This window comes from Taudactylus pleione, unplaced genomic scaffold, assembly GCF_031769625.1.
Source record: "Taudactylus pleione unplaced genomic scaffold, aTauple2 ptg000070l, whole genome shotgun sequence".
Taxonomy (NCBI): Eukaryota; Metazoa; Chordata; class Amphibia; order Anura; family Myobatrachidae; genus Taudactylus; species Taudactylus pleione.
Genome location: NW_028284472.1, coordinates 1,967,859 through 1,987,759, shown reverse-complemented (window position 1 = coordinate 1,987,759; position 19,901 = coordinate 1,967,859). Strand labels below are relative to the sequence as shown.

The window sequence follows — 19,901 nt, the reverse complement described above, 5'->3', positions numbered from 1 at the left end:
CATCCTCTAAGATATCACTAATAACACTGAAAAGTAGTAAATCTCTAGAGATTTGTAAAGCTGCAATCACTTATGCATCTGAAAATAGCAGCTCATAGGGGATGTAGCTCGGTGGTAGAGCGCATGCTTCGCTTGAATAAGCTCCTGAGATCAATCCCCAGAATCTCTAAGTTTTGCAAAATACAGCTTTTTACCATATGTAAACTCTCTAGAAGAGCCAAAGATAACAATCAAACCAATACAAGTACTCTACAGCAATAGTCAAAGTTGAATACAAATCATAAAAAATAAATCAAATATGATTATATTCATCATCTTCTTCATTCCATTTTTCAAAGTTAAGTTCCCATTGAATGCCTATTGCCATTCTCCTACACTGAGGGAAAACATATGGTAAGTAGGAAATAGATTTTTTATTCTCAGAGGGAACTGATGGCGACTACCTGAGCAAAGTTTAATAAAAGAGCGAGACAAATAATATAGCAGAACTAAATGATTAAGATTGAGAGACAAGTTCAACCACTTTATGAACAAAAAGAAGATGGACATGGGCTTGGAGGGCGAGTACTTAATGAAATTTCAAAGCATGAAATGATGACAACATATCAACTCTACATAGATTGTCTGGTGAAGCATTAGCTAGCAATGCCCAAGAGGCAGTTTTAGCATGCATCCTTTGTGCCCTTCTGCTAAGTTCTGACACTGATGACCAAACAGAATGTAAGACAGCCCTCTAGTTAGCAAAACTTGATCAATATCCACACCATTCATTAGTAAAAGTAGGGGATTCTGATGATGAACCAGTCTCTGATGGAGAACTTTAAGAGCATTCCAATGTTCGGAATAGGCATCTACTTGCATTCTCATCAGCCATGAAAATCATAAAGTCCTTGAAGTCAGGCATGGTATAATGGTTATCCTTCCATCCTCTAAGATATCACTAATAACACTGAAAAGTAGTAAATCTCTAGTGAATTGTAAAGCTGCAATCACTTATGCATCAGAAAATAGCAGCTCATAGGGGATGTAGCTCGGTGGTAGAGCGCATGCTTCGCTTGTATAAGCTCCTGAGTTCAGTCCCCAGAATCTCTAAGTTTTGCAAAATACAGCTTTTTACCATATGTAAACTCTCTAGAAGAGCCAAAGATATCAAGCAAACCAATACAAGAACTCTACAGCAATAGTCAAAGTTGAATACAAATCATAAAAAATTAATCAAATATGATTATATTCATCATCTTCTTTACTCCATTTTTCAAAGTTAAGTTCCCATTGAATGCCTATTGCCATTCTCCTACACTGAGGGAAAACATATGGTAAGTAGGAAACAGATTTTTTATTCTCAGTGGGAACTGAAGGCGACTACCTGAGCAAAGTTTAATAAAAGAGCGAGACAAATAATATAGCATAACTAAATGATTAAGATTGAGAGACAAGTTCAACCACTTTATGAACAAAAAGAGGATGGACATGGGCTTGGAGGGCAAGCACTTAATGAAATTTCAAAGCATGGAATGATGACAACATATCAACTCTACATAGATTGCCTGGTGAAGCATTAGCTAGCAGTGGCCAAGAGGCAGTCGTAGCATGCATCCTTTGTGCCCTTCTGCTAAGTTCTGACACTGATGACCAAACAGAATGTAAGACAGCCCTCTAGTTAGCAAAACTTGATCAATATCCACACCATTCTGTAGTAAAAGTAAGGGATTCTGATGATGAACCAGTCTCTGATGGAGAACTTTAAGAGCATTCCAATGTTCGGAATGGGAATCTACTTGCATTCTCATCAGCCATGAAAACCATAAAGTCCTTGAAGTCAAGCATGGTATAATGGTTATCCTTCCATCATCTAAGATATCCCTAATAACACTGAAAAGTTGTAAATCTCTAGTGAATTGTAAAGCTGCAATCACTTATGCATCAGAAAATAGCAGCTCATATGGGATGTAGCTTGGTGGTAGAGCGCAGGCTTCGCTTGTATAAGCTCCTGAGTTCAATCCCCAGAATCTCTAAGTTTTGCAAAATACAGATTTTTACCATATGTAAACTCTCTAGAAGAGCCAAAGATAACAAGCAAACCAATACAAGTATTCTACAGAAATAGTCAAAGTTGAATACAAATCATAAAAAATTAATCAAATATGATTATATTCATCATCTTCTTCATTCCATTTTTCAAAGTTAAGTTCCCATTGAATGCCTATTGCCATTCTCCTACACTGAGGGAAAACATATGGTAAGTAGGAAATAGATTTTTTATTTTCAGTGGGAACTGAAGGTGACAACTCAAGCAAAGTTTAATAAAAGAGCGAGACAAATAATATAGCAAAACTAATTGATTAAGATTGAGAGACAAGTTCAAACACTTTGTGAACAAAAAGAGGATGGACATGGGCTTGGAGGGCAAGCACTTAATGAAATTTCAAAGCATGGAATGATGACAACATATCAACTCTACATAGATTGTCTGGTGAAGCATTAGCTAGCAATGCCCAAGAGGCAGTCTTAGCATGCATCCTTTGTGCCCTTCTGCTAAGTTCTGACACTGATGACTAAACAGAATGTTAGACAGCCCTCTAGTTAGCAAAGCTTGATCAATATCCACACCATTCATTAGTAAAAGTAGGGGATTCTGATGATAAACCAGTCTCTGATGGAGAACTTTAAGAGCATTACAATGTTTGGAATGGGCATCTACCTGCATTCTCTTCAGCCATGAAAACCATAAAGTCCTTGCAGTCAAGCATTGTATAAAGGTTATGCTTCCATCCTCTAAGATATCCCTAATAACACTGAAAAGTAGTAAATCTCTAGTGAAATGTAAAGCTGCAATAACTTGTGCATAAAAAAATAGCAGCTCATAGGGGATGAAGCTCAGTGGTAGAGCGCATGCTTCGCATGTATGAGGCCCCGGTTTCAATCCCCGGCATCTCCAAGTTTTACAAAATACAGCTTTTTACTATATGTAAACTCTCTAGAAGAGCCAAAGATAACAAGCAAACCAATACAAGTATTCTACAGAAATAGTCAAAGTTGAATACAAATCATAAAAAATTAATCAAATATGATTATATTCATCATCTTCTTCATTCCATTTTTCAAAGTTAAGTTCCCATTGAATGCCTATTGCCATTCTCCTACACTGAGGGAAAACATATGGTAAGTAGGAAATAGATTTTTTATTTTCAGTGGGAACTGAAGGTGACAACTCAAGCAAAGTTTAATAAAAGAGCGAGACAAATAATATAGCAAAACTAATTGATTAAGATTGAGAGACAAGTTCAAACACTTTGTGAACAAAAAGAGGATGGACATGGGCTTGGAGGGCAAGCACTTAATGAAATTTCAAAGCATGGAATGATGACAACATATCAACTCTACATAGATTGTCTGGTGAAGCATTAGCTAGCAATGCCCAAGAGGCAGTCTTAGCATGCATCCTTTGTGCCCTTCTGCTAAGTTCTGACACTGATGACTAAACAGAATGTTAGACAGCCCTCTAGTTAGCAAAGCTTGATCAATATCCACACCATTCATTAGTAAAAGTAGGGGATTCTGATGATAAACCAGTCTCTGATGGAGAACTTTAAGAGCATTACAATGTTTGGAATGGGCATCTACCTGCATTCTCTTCAGCCATGAAAACCATAAAGTCCTTGCAGTCAAGCATTGTATAAAGGTTATGCTTCCATCCTCTAAGATATCCCTAATAACACTGAAAAGTAGTAAATCTCTAGTGAAATGTAAAGCTGCAATAACTTGTGCATAAAAAAATAGCAGCTCATAGGGGATGAAGCTCAGTGGTAGAGCACATGCTTCGCATGTATGAGGCCCCGGGTTCAATCCCCGGCATCTCCAAGTTTTACAAAATACAGCTTTTTACCATATGTAAACTCTCTAGTAGAGCCAAAGAAAACAAGCAAACCAATAAAAGTACTCTACAGCAATAGTCAAAGTTGAATACAAATCATAAAAAATCAATCAAATATGATTATATTCATCATCTTCTTCATTCCAGTTTTCAAAGTTAAGTACCTATTGAATGCCTATTGCCATTCTCCTACACTGAGGGAAAACATATGGTAAGTAGGAAATAGATTTTTTATTTTCAGTGGGAACTGAAGGCGACTACCTGAGCAAAGTTTAATAAAAGAGCGAGACAAATAATATAGCAAAACTAATTGTTTAAGATTGAAAGACAAGTTCAAACACTTTGAGAACAAAAAGAGGATGGACATGGGCTTGGAGGGCAAGCACTTAATGACATTTCAAAGCATGGAATGATGACAACATATGAACTCTACTTAGATTGTCTGGTGAAGCATTAGCTAGCAATGCCCAAGAGGCAGTCATAGCATGCATCCTTTGTGCCCTTCTACTAAGTTCTGACACAGATGAACAAACAGAATATAAGACAGCCCTCTAGTTAGCAAAACTTGATCAATATCCACACCATTCATTAGTAAAAGTAGGGGATTCTGATGATAAACCAGTCTCTGATGGAGAACTTTATGAGCATTCCAATGTTTGGAATGGGCTTCTACTTTCATTCTCATCACCCATGAAAACCATAAAGTCCTTGCAGTCAAGCATGGTATAATGGTTATGCTTCCATCCTCTAAGATATCCCTAATAACACTGAAAAGTAGTAAATCTCTAGTGAAATGTAAAGCTGCAATCACTTGTGCATAAAAAAATAGCAGCTCATAGGGGATGTAGCTCAGTGGTAGAGCGCATGCTTCGCATGTATGAGGTCCCGGTTTCAATCCCCGGCATCTCCAAGTTTTACAAAATACAGCTTTTTACCATATGTAAACTCTCTAGTAGAGCCAAAGAAAACAAGCAAACCAATAAAAGTACTCTACAGCAATAGTCAAAGTTGAATACAAATCATAAAAAATCAATCAAATATGATTATATTCATCATCTTCTTCATTCCATTTTTCAAAGTTAAGTTCCCATTGAATGCTTATTGCCATTCTCCTACACTGAGGGAAAACTTATGGTAAGTAGGAAATAGATTTTTTATTTTCAGTGGGAACTGAAGGCGACAACTCAAGCAAAGTTTAATAAAAGAGCGAGACAAATAATATAGCAAAACTAATTGATTAAGATTGAGAGACAAGTTCAAACACTTTGTGAACAAAAAGAGGATGGACATGGGCTTGGAGGGCAAGCATTTAATGATATTTCAAAGCATGGAATGATGACAACATATCAACTCTACATAGATTGTCTGGTGAAGCATTAGCTTGCAGTGGCCAAGAGGCAGTCTTAGCATGCATCCTTTGTGCCCTTCTGCTAAGTTCTGACACTGATGACCAAACAGAATGTAAGACAGCCCTCTAGTTAGCAAAACTTGATCAAAATCCACACCATTCATTAGTAAAAGTAGGGGATTCTGATGATGAACCAGTCTCTGATGGAGAACTTTAAGAGCATTCCAATGTTCGGAATGGGCATCTACTTGCATTCTCATCAGCCATGAAAACAATAAAGTCCTTGAAGTCAAGCATGGTATAATGGTTATCCTTCCATCCTCTAAGATATCACTAATAACACTGAAAAGTGGTAAATCTCTAGTGAATTGTAAAGCTGCAATCACTTATGCATCAGAAAATAGCAGCTCATAGGGGATGTAGCTCGGTGGTAGAGCGCATGCTTCACTTGTATAAGCTCCTGAGTTCAATCCCCAGAATCTCTAAATTTTGCAAAATACAGCTTTTTACCATATGTAAACTCTCTAGAAGAGCCAAAGATAACAAGCAAACCAATACAAGTACTCTACAGCAATAGTCAAAGTTGAATACAAATCATAAAAAATTTATCAAATATGATTATATTCATCATCTTCTTCATTCCATTTTTCAAAGTTAAGTTCCCATTGAATGCCTATTGCCATTCTCCTACACTGAGGGAAAACATATGGTAAGTAGGAAATAGATTTTTTATTTTCAGTGGGAACTGAAGGTGACAACTCAAGCAAAGTTTAATAAAAGAGCGAGACAAATAATATAGCAAAACTAATTGATTAAGATTGAGAGACATGTTCAAACACTTTGTGAACAAAAAGAGGATGGACATGGGCTTGGAGGGCAAGCACTTAATGAAATTTCAAAGCATGGAATGATGACAACATATCAACTCTACATAGATTGTCTGGTGAAGCATTAGCTAGCAGTGGCGAAGAGGCAGTCTTAGCATGCATCCTTTGTGCCCTTCTGCTAAGTTCTGACACTGATGACCAAACAGAATGTAAGACAGCCCTCTAGTTAGCAAAAATTGATCAATATCCACACCATTGATTAGTAAAAGTAAGGGATTCTGATGATGAACCAGTCTCTGATGGAGAACTTTAAGAGCATTCCAATGTTTGGAATGGGCATCTACTTGCATTCTCATCAGCCATGATAACCATAAAGTCCTTGCAGTCAAGCATGGTATAATGGTTATGCTTCCATCCTCTAAGATATCCCTAATAACACTGAAAAGTAGTAAATCTCTAGTGAAATGTAAAGCTGCAATCACTTGTGCATAAAAAAATAGCAGCTCATAGGGGATGTAGCTCAGTGGTAGAGCGCATGCTTCGCATGTATGAGGCCCCGGTTTCAATCCCCGGCATCTCCAAGTTTTACAAAATGCAGCTTTTTACCATATGTAAACTCTCTAGTAGAGCCAAAGAAAACAAGCAAACCAATAAAAGTACTCTACAGCAATAGTCAAAGTTGAAAACAAATCATAAAAAATCAATCAAATATGATTATATTCATCATCTTCTTCATTACATTTTTCAAAGTTAAGTTCCCATTGAATGCCTATTGCCATTCTCCTACACTGAGGGAAAACATATGGTAAGTAGGAAATAGATTTTTTATTTTCAGTGGGAACTGAAGGCGACAACTCAAGCAAAGTTTAATAAAAGAGCGAGACAAATAATATAGCAAAACTAATTGATTAAGATTGAGAGACAAGTTCAAACACTTTGTGAACAAAAAGAGGATGGACATGGGCTTGGAGGGCAAGCACTTAATGAAATTTCAAAGCATGGAATGATGACAACATATCAACTCTACATAGATTGTCTGGTGAAGCATTAGCTAGCAGTGGCCAAGAGGCAGTCTTAGCATGCATCCTTTGTGCCCTTCTGCTAAGTTCTGACACTGATGACCAAACAGAATGTAAGACAGCCCTCTAGTTAGCAAAACTTGATCAATATCCACACCATTCATTAGTAAAAGTAGGGGATTCTGATGATGAACCAGTCTCTGATGGAGAACTTTAAGAGCATTCCAATGTTCGGAATAGGCATCTACTTGCATTCTCATCAGCCATGAAAACCATAAAGTCCTTGAAGTCAGGCATGGTATAATGGTTATCCTTCCATCCTCTAAGATATCACTAATAACACTGAAAAGTAGTAAATCTCTAGTGAATTGTAAAGCTGCAATCACTTATGCATCAGAAAATAGCAGCTCATAGGGGATGTAGCTCGGTGGTAGAGCGCATGCTTCGCTTGTATAAGTTCCTGGGCTCAGTCCCCAGAATCTCTAAGTTTTGCAAAATACAGCTTTTTACCATATGTAAACTCTCTAGAAGAGCCATAGATATCAAGCAAACCAATACAAGAACTCTACAGCAATAGTCAAAGTTGAATACAAATCATAAAAAATTAATCAAATATGATTATATTCATCATCTTCTTTACTCCATTTTTCAAAGTTAAGTTCCCATTGAATGCCTATTGCCATTCTCCTACACTGAGGGAAAACATATGGTAAGTAGGAAACAGATTTTTTATTCTCAGTGGGAACTGAAGGCGACTACCTGAGCAAAGTTTAATAAAAGAGCGAGACAAATAATATAGCATAACTAAATGATTAAGATTGAGAGACAAGTTCAACCACTTTATGAACAAAAAGAGGATGGACATGGGCTTGGAGGGCAAGCACTTAATGAAATTTCAAAGCATGGAATGATGACAACATATCAACTCTACATAGATTGCCTGGTGAAGCATTAGCTAGCAGTGGCCAAGAGGCAGTCGTAGCATGCATCCTTTGTGCCCTTCTGCTAAGTTCTGACACTGATGACCAAACAGAATGTAAGACAGCCCTCTAGTTAGCAAAACTTGATCAATATCCACACCATTCTGTAGTAAAAGTAAGGGATTCTGATGATGAACCAGTCTCTGATGGAGAAGTTTAAGAGCATTCCAATGTTCGGAATGGGAATCTACTTGCATTCTCATCAGCCATGAAAACCATAAAGTCCTTGAAGTCAAGCATGGTATAATGGTTATCCTTCCATCCTCTAAGATATCACTAATAACACTGAAAAGTAGTAAATCTCTAGTGAATTGTAAAGCTGCAATCACTTATGCATCAGAAAATAGCAGCTCATAGGGGATGTAGCTCGGTGGTAGAGCGCATGCTTCGCTTGTATAAGCTCCTGAGTTCAATCCCCAGAATCTCTAAATTTTGCAAAATACAGCTTTTTACCATATGTAAACTCTCTAGAAGAGCCAAAGATAACAAGCAAACCAATACAAGTACTCTACAGCAATAGTCAAAGTTGAATACAAATCATAAAAAATTAATCAAATATGATTATATTCATCATCTTCTTCATTCCATTTTTCAAAGGTAAGTTCCCATTGAATGCCTATTGCCATTCTCCTACACTGAGGGAAAACATATTGTAAGTAGGAAATAGATTTTTTATTCTCAGTGGGAACTGAAGGCGACTACCCGAGCAAAGTTTAATAAAAGAGCGAGACAAATAACACAGCAGAACTAAATGATTAAGATTGAGAGACAAGTTCAACCACTTTTTGAACAAAAAGAGGATGGACATGGGCTTGGAGGGCAAGCACTTAATGAAATTTCAAAGCATGGAATGATGACAACATATCAACTCTACATAGATTGTCTGGTGAAGCATTAGCTAGCAATGCCCAAGAGGCAGTCTTAGCATGCATCCTTTGTGCCCTTCTGCTAAGTTCTGACACTGATGACCAAACAGAATGTAAGACAGCCCTCTAGTTAGCAAAACTTGATCAATATCCACACCATTCATTAGTAAAAGTAGGGGATTCTGATGATAAACCAGTCTCTGATGGAGAACTTTAAGAGCATTCCAGTGTTTGGAATGGGCATCTACTTGCATTCTCATCAGCCATGAAAACCATAAAGTCCTTGCAGTCAAGCATGGTATAATGGTTATGCTTCCATCCTCTAAGATATCCCTAATAACACTGAAAAGTAGTAAATCTCTAGTAAAATATAAAGCTGCAATCACTTGTGCTTAAAAAAATAGCAGCTCATAGGGGATGTAGCTCAGTGGTAGAGCGCATGCTTCGCATGTATGAGGCCCCGGTTTCAATCCCCGGCATCTCCAAGTTTTACAAAATACAGCTTTTTACCATATGTAAACTCTCTAGTAGAGCCAAAGAAAACAAGCAAACCAATAAAAGTACTCTACAGCAATAGTCAAAGTTGAATACAAATCATAAAAAATCAATCAAATATGATTATATTCATCATCTTCTTCATTCCATTTTTCAAAGTTAAGTTCCCATTGAATGCTTATTGCCATTCTCCTACACTGAGGGAAAACTTATGGTAAGTAGGAAATAGATTTTTTATTTTCAGTGGGAACTGAAGGCGACAACTCAAGCAAAGTTTAAAAAAAGAGCGAGACAAATAATATAGCAAAACTAATTGATTAAGATTGAGAGACAAGTTCAAACACTTTGTGAACAAAAAGAGGATGGACATGGGCTTGGAGGGCAAGCATTTAATGATATTTCAAAGCATGGAATGATGACAACATATCAACTCTACATAGATTGTCTGGTGAAGCATTAGCTTGCAGTGGCCAAGAGGCAGTCTTAGCATGCATCCTTTGTGCCCTTCTGCTAAGTTCTGACACTGATGACCAAACAGAATGTAAGACAGCCCTCTAGTTAGCAAAACTTGATCAAAATCCACACCATTCATTAGTAAAAGTAGGGGATTCTGATGATGAACCAGTCTCTGATGGAGAACTTTAAGAGCATTCCAATGTTCGGAATGGGCATCTACTTGCATTCTCATCAGCCATGAAAACAATAAAGTCCTTGAAGTCAAGCATGGTATAATGGTTATCCTTCCATCCTCTAAGATATCACTAATAACACTGAAAAGTAGTAAATCTCTAGTGAATTGTAAAGCTGCAATCACTTATGCATCAGAAAATAGCAGCTCATAGGGGATGCAGCTCAGTGGTAGAGCGCATGCTTCGCATGTATGAGGCCCCGGGTTCAATCCCCGGCATCTCCAAGTTTTACAAAATACAGCTTTTTACCATATGTAAACTCTCTAGTAGAGCCAAAGAAAACAAGCAAACCAATAAAAGTACTCTACAGCAATAGTCAAAGTTGAATACAAATCATAAAAAATCAATCAAATATGATTATATTCATCATCTTCTTCATTCCAGTTTTCAAAGTTAAGTACCTATTGAATGCCTATTGCCTTTCTCCTACACTGAGGGAAAACATATGGTAAGTAGGAAATAGATTTTTTATTTTCAGTGGGAACTGAAGGCGACTACCTGAGCAAAGTTTAATAAAAGAGCGAGACAAATAATATAGCAAAACTAATTGTTTAAGATTGAAAGACAAGTTCAAACACTTTGTGAACAAAAAGAGGATGGACATGGGCTTGGAGGGCAAGCACTTAATGACATTTCAAAGCATGGAATGATGACAACATATGAACTCTACTTAGATTGTCTGGTGAAGCATTAGCTAGCAATGCCCAAGAGGCAGTCATAGCATGCATCCTTTGTGCCCTTCTACTAAGTTCTGACACAGATGAACAAACAGAATATAAGACAGCCCTCTAGTTAGCAAAACTTGATCAATATCCACACCATTCATTAGTAAAAGTAGGGGATTCTGATGATAAACCAGTCTCTGATGGAGAACTTTATGAGCATTCCAATGTTTGGAATGGGCTTCTACTTTCATTCTCATCACCCATGAAAACCATAAAGTCCTTGCAGTCAAGCATGGTATAATGGTTATGCTTCCATCCTCTAAGATATCCCTAATAACACTGAAAAGTAGTAAATCTCTAGTGAAATGTAAAGCTGCAATCACTTGTGCATAAAAAAATAGCAGCTCATAGGGGATGTAGCTCAGTGGTAGAGCGCATGCTTCGCATGTATGTGGTCCTGGTTTCAATCCCCGGCATCTCCAAGTTTTACAAAATACAGCTTTTTACCATATGTAAACTCTCTAGTAGAGCCAAAGAAAACAAGCAAACCAATAAAAGTACTCTACAGCAACAGTCAAAGTTGAATACAAATCATAAAAAATCAATCAAATATGATTATATTCATCATCTTCTTCATTCCATTTTTCAAAGTTAAGTTCCCATTGAATGCTTATTGCCATTCTCCTACATTGAGGGAAAACTTATGGTAAGTAGGAAATAGATTTTTTATTTTCAGTGGGAACTGAAGGCGACAACTCAAGCAAAGTTTAATAAAAGAGCGAGACAAATAATATAGCAAAACTAATTGATTAAGATTGAGAGACAAGTTCAAACACTTTGTGAACAAAAAGAGGATGGACATGGGCTTGGAGGGCAAGCATTTAATGATATTTCAAAGCATGGAATGATGACAACATATCAACTCTACATAGATTGTCTGGTGAAGCATTAGCTTGCAGTGGCCAAGAGGCAGTCTTAGCATGCATCCTTTGTGCCCTTCTGCTAAGTTCTGACACTGATGACCAAACAGAATGTAAGACAGCCCTCTAGTTAGCAAAACTTGATCAAAATCCACACCATTCATTAGTAAAAGTAGGGGATTCTGATGATGAACCAGTCTCTGATGGAGAACTTTAAGAGCATTCCAATGTTTGGAATGGGCATCTACTTGCATTCTCATCAGCCATGAAAACAATAAAGTCCTTGAAGTCAAGCATGGTATAATGGTTATCCTTCCATCCTCTAAGATATCACTAATAACACTGAAAAGTAGTAAATCTCTAGTGAATTGTAAAGCTGCAATCACTTATGCATCAGAAAATAGCAGCTCATAGGGGATGTAGCTCGGTGGTAGAGCGCATGCTTCGCTTGTATAAGCTCCTGAGTTCAATCCCCAGAATCTCTAAATTTTGCAAAATACAGCTTTTTACCATATGTAAACTCTCTAGAAGAGCCAAAGATAACAAGCAAACCAATACAAGTACTCTACAGCAATAGTCAAAGTTGAATACAAATCATAAAAAATTAATCAAATATGATTATATTCATCATCTTCTTCATTCCATTTTTCAAAGTTAAGTTCCCATTGAATGCTTATTGCCATTCTCCTACACTGAGGGTAAACTTATGGTAAGTAGGAAATAGATTTTTTATTTTCAGTGGGAACTGAAGGCGACAACTCAAGCAAAGTTTATTAAAAGAGCGAGACAAATAATATAGCAAAACTAATTGATTAAGATTGAGAGACAAGTTCAAACACTTTGTGAACAAAAAGAGGATGGACATGGGCTTGGAGGGCAAGCACTTAATGAAATTTCAAAGCATGGAATGATGACAACATATCAACTCTACATAGATTGTCTGGTGAAGCATTAGCTAGCAGTGGCCAAGAGGCAGTCTTAGCATGCATCCTTTGTGCCCTTCTGCTAAGTTCTGACACTGATGACCAAACAGAATGTAAGACAGCCCTCTAGTTAGCAAAACTTGATCAATATCCACACCATTCATTAGTAAAAGTAGGGGATTCTGATGATAAACCAGTCTCTGATGGAGAACTTTAAGAGCATTCCAGTGTTTGGAATGGGCATCTACTGGCATTCTCATCAGCCATGAAAACCATAAAGTCCTTGCAGTCAAGTATGGTATAATGGTTATGCTTCCATCCTCTAAGATATCCCTAATAACACTGAAAAGTAGTAAATCTCTAGTAAAATATAAAGCTGCAATCACTTGTGCATAAAAAAATAGCAGCTCATAGGGGATGTAGCTCAGTGGTAGAGCGCATGCTTCGCATGTATGAGGCCCCGGTTTCAATCTCCGTCATCTCCAAGTTTTACAAAATACAGCTTTTTACCATATGTAAACTCTCTAGTAGAGCCAAAGAAAACAAGCAAACCAATAAAAGTACTCTACAGCAATAGTCAAAGTTGAATACAAATCATAAAAAATCAATCAAATATGATTATATTCATCTTCTTCTTCATTCCATTTTTCAAAGTTAAGTTCCCATTGAATGCTTATTGCCATTCTCCTACACTGAGGGAAAACTTATGGTAAGTAGGAAATAGATTTTTTATTTTCAGTGGGAACTGAAGGCGACAACTCAAGCAAAGTTTAATAAAAGAGCGAGACAAATAATATAGCAAAACTAATTGATTAAGATTGAGAGACAAGTTCAAACACTTTGTGAACAAAAAGAGGATGGACATGGGCTTGGAGGGCAAGCACTTAATGAAATTTCAAAGCATGGAATGATGACAACATATCAACTCTACATAGATTGTCTGGTGAAGCATTAGCTAGCAATGCCCAAGAGGCAGTCTTAGCATGCATCCTTTGTGCCCTTCTGCTAAGTTCTGACACTGATGACTAAACAGAATGTTAGACAGCCCTCTAGTTAGCAAAGCTTGATCAATATCCACACCATTCATTAGTAAAAGTAGGGGATTCTGATGATAAACCAGTCTCTGATGGAGAACTTTAAGAGCATTCCAGTTTTTGGAATGGGCATCTACCTGCATTCTCTTCAGCCATGAAAACCATAAAGTCCTTGCAGTCAAGCATTGTATAAAGGTAATGCTTCCATCCTCTAAGATATCCCTAATAACACTGAAAAGTAGTAAATCTCTAGTGAAATGTAAAGCTGCAATAACTTGTGCATAAAAAAATAGCAGCTCATAGGGGATGTAGCTCAGTGGTAGAGCGCATGCTTCGCATGTATGAGGCCCCGGGTTCAATCCCCGGCATCTCCAAGTTTTACAAAATACAGCTTTTTACCATATGTAAACTCTCTAGTAGAGCCAAAGAAAACAAGCAAACCAATAAAAGTACTCTACAGCAATAGTCAAAGTTGAATACAAATCATAAAAAATCAATCAAATATGATTATATTCATCATCTTCTTCATTCCAGTTTTCAAAGTTAAGTACCTATTGAATGCCTATTGCCATTCTCCTACACTGAGGGAAAACATATGGTAAGTAGGAAATAGATTTTTTATTTTCAGTGGGAACTGAAGGCGACTACCTGAGCAAAGTTTAATAAAAGAGCGAGACAAATAATATAGCAAAACTAATTGTTTAAGATTGAAAGACAAGTTAAAACACTTTGTGAACAAAAAGAGGATGGACATGGGCTTGGAGGGCAAGCACTTAATGACATTTCAAAGCATGGAATGATGACAAAATATGAACTCTACTTAGATTGTCTGGTGAAGCATTAGCTAGCAATGCCCAAGAGGCAGTCATAGCATGCATCCTTTGTGACCTTCTACTAAGTTCTGACACAGATGAACAAACAGAATATAAGACAGCCCTCTAGTTAGCAAAACTTGATCAATATCCACACCATTCATTAGTAAAAGTAGGGGATTCTGATGATAAACCAGTCTCTGATGGAGAACTTTATGAGCATTCCAATGTTTGGAATGGGCTTCTACTTTCATTCTCATCACCCATGAAAACCATAAAGTCCTTGCAGTCAAGCATGGTATAATGGTTATGCTTCCATCCTCTAAGATATCCCTAATAACACTGAAAAGTAGTAAATCTCTAGTGAAATGTAAAGCTGCAATCACTTGTGCATAAAAAAATAGCAGCTCATAGGGGATGTAGCTCAGTGGTAGAGCGCATGCTTCGCATGTATGAGGTCCTGGTTTCAATCCCCGGCATCTCCAAGTTTTACAAAATACAGCTTTTTACCATATGTAAACTCTCTAGTAGAGCCAAAGAAAACAAGCAAATCAATAAAAGTACTCTACAGCAATAGTCAAAGTTGAATACAAATCATAAAAAATCAATCAAATATGATTATATTCATCATCTTCTTCATTCCAGTTTTCAAAGTTAAGTACCTATTAAATGCCTATTGCCATTCTCCTACACTGAGGGAAAACATATGGTAAGTAGGAAATAGATTTTTTATTTTCAGTGGGAACTGAAGGCGACTACCTGAGCAAAGTTTAATAAAAGAGCGAGACAAATAATATAGCAAAACTAATTGTTTAAGATTGAAAGACAAGTTCAAACACTTTGTGAACAAAAAGAGGATGGACATGGGCTTGGAGGGCAAGCACTTAATGACATTTCAAAGCATGGAATGATGACAACATATGAACTCTACTTAGATTGTCTGGTGAAGCATTAGCTAGCAATGCCCAAGAGGCAGTCATAGCATACATCCTTTGTGACCTTCTACTAAGTTCTGACACAGATGAACAAACAGAATATAAGACAGCCCTCTAGTTAGCAAAACTTGATCAATATCCACACCATTCATTAGTAAAAGTAGGGGATTCTGATGATAAACCAGTCTCTGATGGAGAACTTTATGAGCATTCCAATGTTTGGAATGGGCTTCTACTTTCATTCTCATCACCCATGAAAACCATAAAGTCCTTGCAGTCAAGCATGGTATAATGGTTATGCTTCCATTCTCTAAGATATCCCTAATAACACTGAAAAGTAGTAAATCTCTAGTGAAATGTAAAGCTGCAATCACTTGTGCATAAAAAAATAGCAGCTCATAGGGGATGTAACTCAGTGGTAGAGCGCATGCTTCGCATGTATGAGGTCCTGGTTTCAATCCCCGGCATCTCGAAGTTTTACAAAATACAGCTTTTTACCATATGTAAACTCTCTAGTAGAGCCAAAGAAAACAAGCAAACCAATAAAACTACTCTACAGCAATAGTCAAAGTTGAATACAAATCATAAAAAATCAATCAAATATGATTATATTCATCATCTTCTTCATTCCATTTTTCAAAGTTAAGTTCCCATTGAATGCTTATTGCCATTCTCCTACACTGAGGGAAAACTTATGGTAAGTAGGAAATAGATTTTTTATTTTCAGTGGGAACTGAAGGCGACAACTCAAGCAAAGTTTAATAAAAGAGCGAGACAAATAATATAGCAAAACTAATTGATTAAGATTGAGAGACAAGTTCAAACACTTTGTGAACAAAAAGAGGATGGACATGGGCTTGGAGGGCAAGCATTTAATGATATTTCAAAGCATGGAATGATGACAACATATCAACTCTACATAGATTGTCTGGTGAAGCATTAGCTTGCAGTGGCCAAGAGGCAGTCTTAGCATGCATCCTTTGTGCCCTTCTGCTAAGTTCTGACACTGATGACCAAACAGAATGTAAGACAGCCCTCTAGTTAGCAAAACTTGATCAAAATCCACACCATTCATTAGTAAAAGTAGGGGATTCTGATGATGAACCAGTCTCTGATGGAGAACTTTAAGAGCATTCCAATGTTCGGAATGGGCATCTACTTGCATTCTCATCAGCCATGAAAACAATAAAGTCCTTGAAGTCAAGCATGGTATAATGGTTATCCTTCCATCCTCTAAGATATCACTAATAACACTGAAAAGTAGTAAATCTCTAGTGAATTGTAAAGCTGCAATCACTTATGCATCAGAAAATAGCAGCTCATAGGGGATGCAGCTCAGTGGTAGAGCGCATGCTTCACATGTATGAGGCCCCGGGTTCAATCCCCGGCATCTCCAAGTTTTACAAAATACAGCTTTTTACCATATGTAAACTCTCTAGTAGAGCCAAAGAAAACAAGCAAACCAATAAAAGTACTCTACAGCAATAGTCAAAGTTGAATACAAATCATAAAAAATCAATCAAATATGATTATATTCATCATCTTCTTCATTCCAGTTTTCAAAGTTAAGTACCTATTGAATGCCTATTGCCTTTCTCCTACACTGAGGGAAAACATATGGTAAGTAGGAAATAGATTTTTTATTTTCAGTGGGAACTGAAGGCGACTACCTGAGCAAAGTTTAATAAAAGAGCGAGACAAATAATATAGCAAAACTAATTGTTTAAGATTGAAAGACAAGTTCAAACACTTTGTGAACAAAAAGAGGATGGACATGGGCTTGGAGGGCAAGCACTTAATGACATTTCAAAGCATGGAATGATGACAACATATGAACTCTACTTAGATTGTCTGGTGAAGCATTAGCTAGCAATGCCCAAGAGGCAGTCATAGCATGCATCCTTTGTGCCCTTCTACTAAGTTCTGACACAGATGAACAAACAGAATATAAGACAGCCCTCTAGTTAGCAAAACTTGATCAATATCCACACCATTCATTAGTAAAAGTAGGGGATTCTGATGATAAACCAGTCTCTGATGGAGAACTTTATGAGCATTCCAATGTTTGGAATGGGCTTCTACTTTCATTCTCATCACCCATGAAAACCATAAAGTCCTTGCAGTCAAGCATGGTATAATGGTTATGCTTCCATCCTCTAAGATATCCCTAATAACACTGAAAAGTAGTAAATCTCTAGTGAAATGTAAAGCTGCAATCACTTGTGCATAAAAAAATAGCAGCTCATAGGGGATGTAGCTCAGTGGTAGAGCGCATGCTTCGCATGTATGAGGTCCCAGTTTCAATCCCCGGCATCTCCAAGTTTTACAAAATACAGCTTTTTACCATATGTAAACTCTCTAGTAGAGCCAAAGAAAACAAGCAAACCAATAAAAGTACTCTACAGCAATAGTCAAAGTTGAATACAAATCATAAAAAATCAATCAAATATGATTATATTCATTATCTTCTTCATTCCATTTTTCAAAGTTAAGTTCCCATTGAATGCTTATTGCCATTCTCCTACACTGAGGGAAAACTTATGGTAAGTAGGAAATAGATTTTTTATTTTCAGTGGGAACTGAAGGCGACAACTCAAGCAAAGTTTAATAAAAGAGCGAGACAAATAATATAGCAAAACTAATTGATTAAGATTGAGAGACAAGTTCAAACACTTTGTGAACAAAAAGAGGATGGACATGGGCTTGGAGGGCAAGCATTTAATGATATTTCAAAGCATGGAATGATGACAATATATCAACTCTACATAGATTGTCTGGTGAAGCATTAGCTAGCAATGCCCAAGAGGCAGTCTTAGCATGCATCCTTTGTGCCCTTCTGCTAAGTTCTGACACTGATGACCAAACAGAATGTAAGACAGCCCTCTAGTTAGCAAAACTTGATCAAAATCCACACCATTCATTAGTAAAAGTAGGGGATTCTGATGATGAACCAGTCTCTGATGGAGAACTTTAAGAGCATTCCAATGTTTGGAATGGGCATCTACTTGCATTCTCATCAGCCATGAAAACAATAAAGTCCTTGAAGTCAAGCATGGTATAATGGTTATCCTTCCATCCTCTAAGATATCACTAATAACACTGAAAAGTAGTAAATCTCTAGTGAATTGTAAAGCTGCAATCACTTCTGCATCAGAAAATAGCAGCTCATAGGGGATGTAGCTCGGTGGTAGAGCGCATGCTTCGCATGTATAAGCTCCTGAGTTCAATCCCCAGAATCTCTAAATTTTGCAAAATACAGCTTTTTACCATATGTAAACTCTCTAGAAGAGCCAAAGATAACAAGCAAACCAATACAAGTACTCTACAGCAATAGTCAAAGTTGAATACAAATCATAAAAAATTAATCAAATATGATTATATTCATCATCTTCTTCATTCCATTTTTCAAAGGTAAGTTCCCATTGAATGCCTATTGCCATTCTCCTACACTGAGGGAAAACATATTGTAAGTAGGAAATAGATTTTTTATTCTCAGTGGGAACTGAAGGCGACTACCCGAGCAAAGTTTAATAAAAGAGCGAGACAAATAACACAGCAGAACTAAATGATTAAGATTGAGAGACAAGTTCAACCACTTTTTGAACAAAAAGAGGATGGACATGGGCTTGGAGGGCAAGCACTTAATGAAATTTCAAAGCATGGAATGATGACAACATATCAACTCTACATAGATTGTCTGGTGAAGCATTAGCTAGCAATGCCCAAGAGGCAGTCTTAGCATGCATCCTTTGTGCCCTTCTGCTAAGTTCTGACACTGATGACCAAACAGAATGTAAGACAGCCCTCTAGTTAGCAAAACTTGATCAATATCCACACCATTCATTAGTAAAAGTAGGGGATTCTGATGATAAACCAGTCTCTGATGGAGAACTTTAAGAGCATTCCAATGTTTGGAATGGGCATCTACTTGCATTCTCCTCAGCCATGAAAACCATAAAGTCCTTGCAGTCAAGCATGGTATAATGGTTATGCTTACATCCTCTAAGATATCCCTAATAACACTGAAAAGTAGTAAATCTCTAGTAAAATATAAAGCTGCAATCACTTGTGCTTAAAAAAATAGCAGCTCATAGGGGATGTAGCTCAGTGGTAGAGTGCATGCTTCGCATGTATGAGGCCCCGGTTTCAATCCCCGGCATCTCCAAGTTTTACAAAATACAGCTTTTTACCATATGTAAACTCTCTTGTAGAGCCAAAGAAAACAAGCAAACCAATAAAAGTTCTCTACAGCAATAGTCAAAGTTGAATACAAATCATAAAAAATCAATCAAATATGATTATATTCATCATCTTCTTCATTCCATTTTTCAAAGTTAAGTTCCCATTGAATGCTTATTGCCATTCTCCTACACTGAAGGTAATCTTATGGTAAGTAGGAAATAGATTTTTTTTTTTCAGTGGGAACTGAAGGCGACAACTCAAGCAAAGTTTAATAAAAGTGCGAGATAAATAATATAGCAGAACTAAATGATTAAGATTGAGAGACAAGTTCA

The 19,901-nt window shown here is 37.1% G+C and overlaps 13 non-coding genes across 13 annotated transcripts; all 13 read left to right on the top strand.

Annotated features, from left to right (window-relative positions):
- Positions 1-2,866: 2,866 nt before the first annotated feature.
- Positions 2,867-2,938, top strand: TRNAA-CGC (transfer RNA alanine (anticodon CGC)). The gene has a single exon. It is a non-coding gene; the product is annotated as a tRNA-Ala (tRNA).
- Positions 2,939-3,789: 851 nt separating this feature from the next.
- TRNAA-CGC (transfer RNA alanine (anticodon CGC)) lies at positions 3,790-3,861 on the top strand. The gene has a single exon. It is a non-coding gene; the product is annotated as a tRNA-Ala (tRNA).
- An 851-nt stretch (positions 3,862-4,712) lies between these two features.
- TRNAA-CGC (transfer RNA alanine (anticodon CGC)) lies at positions 4,713-4,784 on the top strand. Its single transcript has one exon. It is a non-coding gene; the product is annotated as a tRNA-Ala (tRNA).
- A 1,774-nt stretch (positions 4,785-6,558) lies between these two features.
- Positions 6,559-6,630, top strand: TRNAA-CGC (transfer RNA alanine (anticodon CGC)). The gene has a single exon. It is a non-coding gene; the product is annotated as a tRNA-Ala (tRNA).
- Positions 6,631-9,327: 2,697 nt separating this feature from the next.
- On the top strand, positions 9,328-9,399 carry TRNAA-CGC (transfer RNA alanine (anticodon CGC)). Its single transcript has one exon. It is a non-coding gene; the product is annotated as a tRNA-Ala (tRNA).
- Positions 9,400-10,250: 851 nt separating this feature from the next.
- TRNAA-CGC (transfer RNA alanine (anticodon CGC)) lies at positions 10,251-10,322 on the top strand. Its single transcript has one exon. It is a non-coding gene; the product is annotated as a tRNA-Ala (tRNA).
- An 851-nt stretch (positions 10,323-11,173) lies between these two features.
- TRNAA-CGC (transfer RNA alanine (anticodon CGC)) lies at positions 11,174-11,245 on the top strand. The gene has a single exon. It is a non-coding gene; the product is annotated as a tRNA-Ala (tRNA).
- Positions 11,246-13,019: 1,774 nt separating this feature from the next.
- On the top strand, positions 13,020-13,091 carry TRNAA-CGC (transfer RNA alanine (anticodon CGC)). Its single transcript has one exon. It is a non-coding gene; the product is annotated as a tRNA-Ala (tRNA).
- Positions 13,092-13,942: 851 nt separating this feature from the next.
- On the top strand, positions 13,943-14,014 carry TRNAA-CGC (transfer RNA alanine (anticodon CGC)). Its single transcript has one exon. It is a non-coding gene; the product is annotated as a tRNA-Ala (tRNA).
- Positions 14,015-14,865: 851 nt separating this feature from the next.
- TRNAA-CGC (transfer RNA alanine (anticodon CGC)) lies at positions 14,866-14,937 on the top strand. The gene has a single exon. It is a non-coding gene; the product is annotated as a tRNA-Ala (tRNA).
- A 1,774-nt stretch (positions 14,938-16,711) lies between these two features.
- On the top strand, positions 16,712-16,783 carry TRNAV-CAC (transfer RNA valine (anticodon CAC)). The gene has a single exon. It is a non-coding gene; the product is annotated as a tRNA-Val (tRNA).
- Positions 16,784-17,634: 851 nt separating this feature from the next.
- TRNAA-CGC (transfer RNA alanine (anticodon CGC)) lies at positions 17,635-17,706 on the top strand. The gene has a single exon. It is a non-coding gene; the product is annotated as a tRNA-Ala (tRNA).
- A 1,774-nt stretch (positions 17,707-19,480) lies between these two features.
- Positions 19,481-19,552, top strand: TRNAA-CGC (transfer RNA alanine (anticodon CGC)). The gene has a single exon. It is a non-coding gene; the product is annotated as a tRNA-Ala (tRNA).
- Positions 19,553-19,901: the final 349 nt, after the last annotated feature.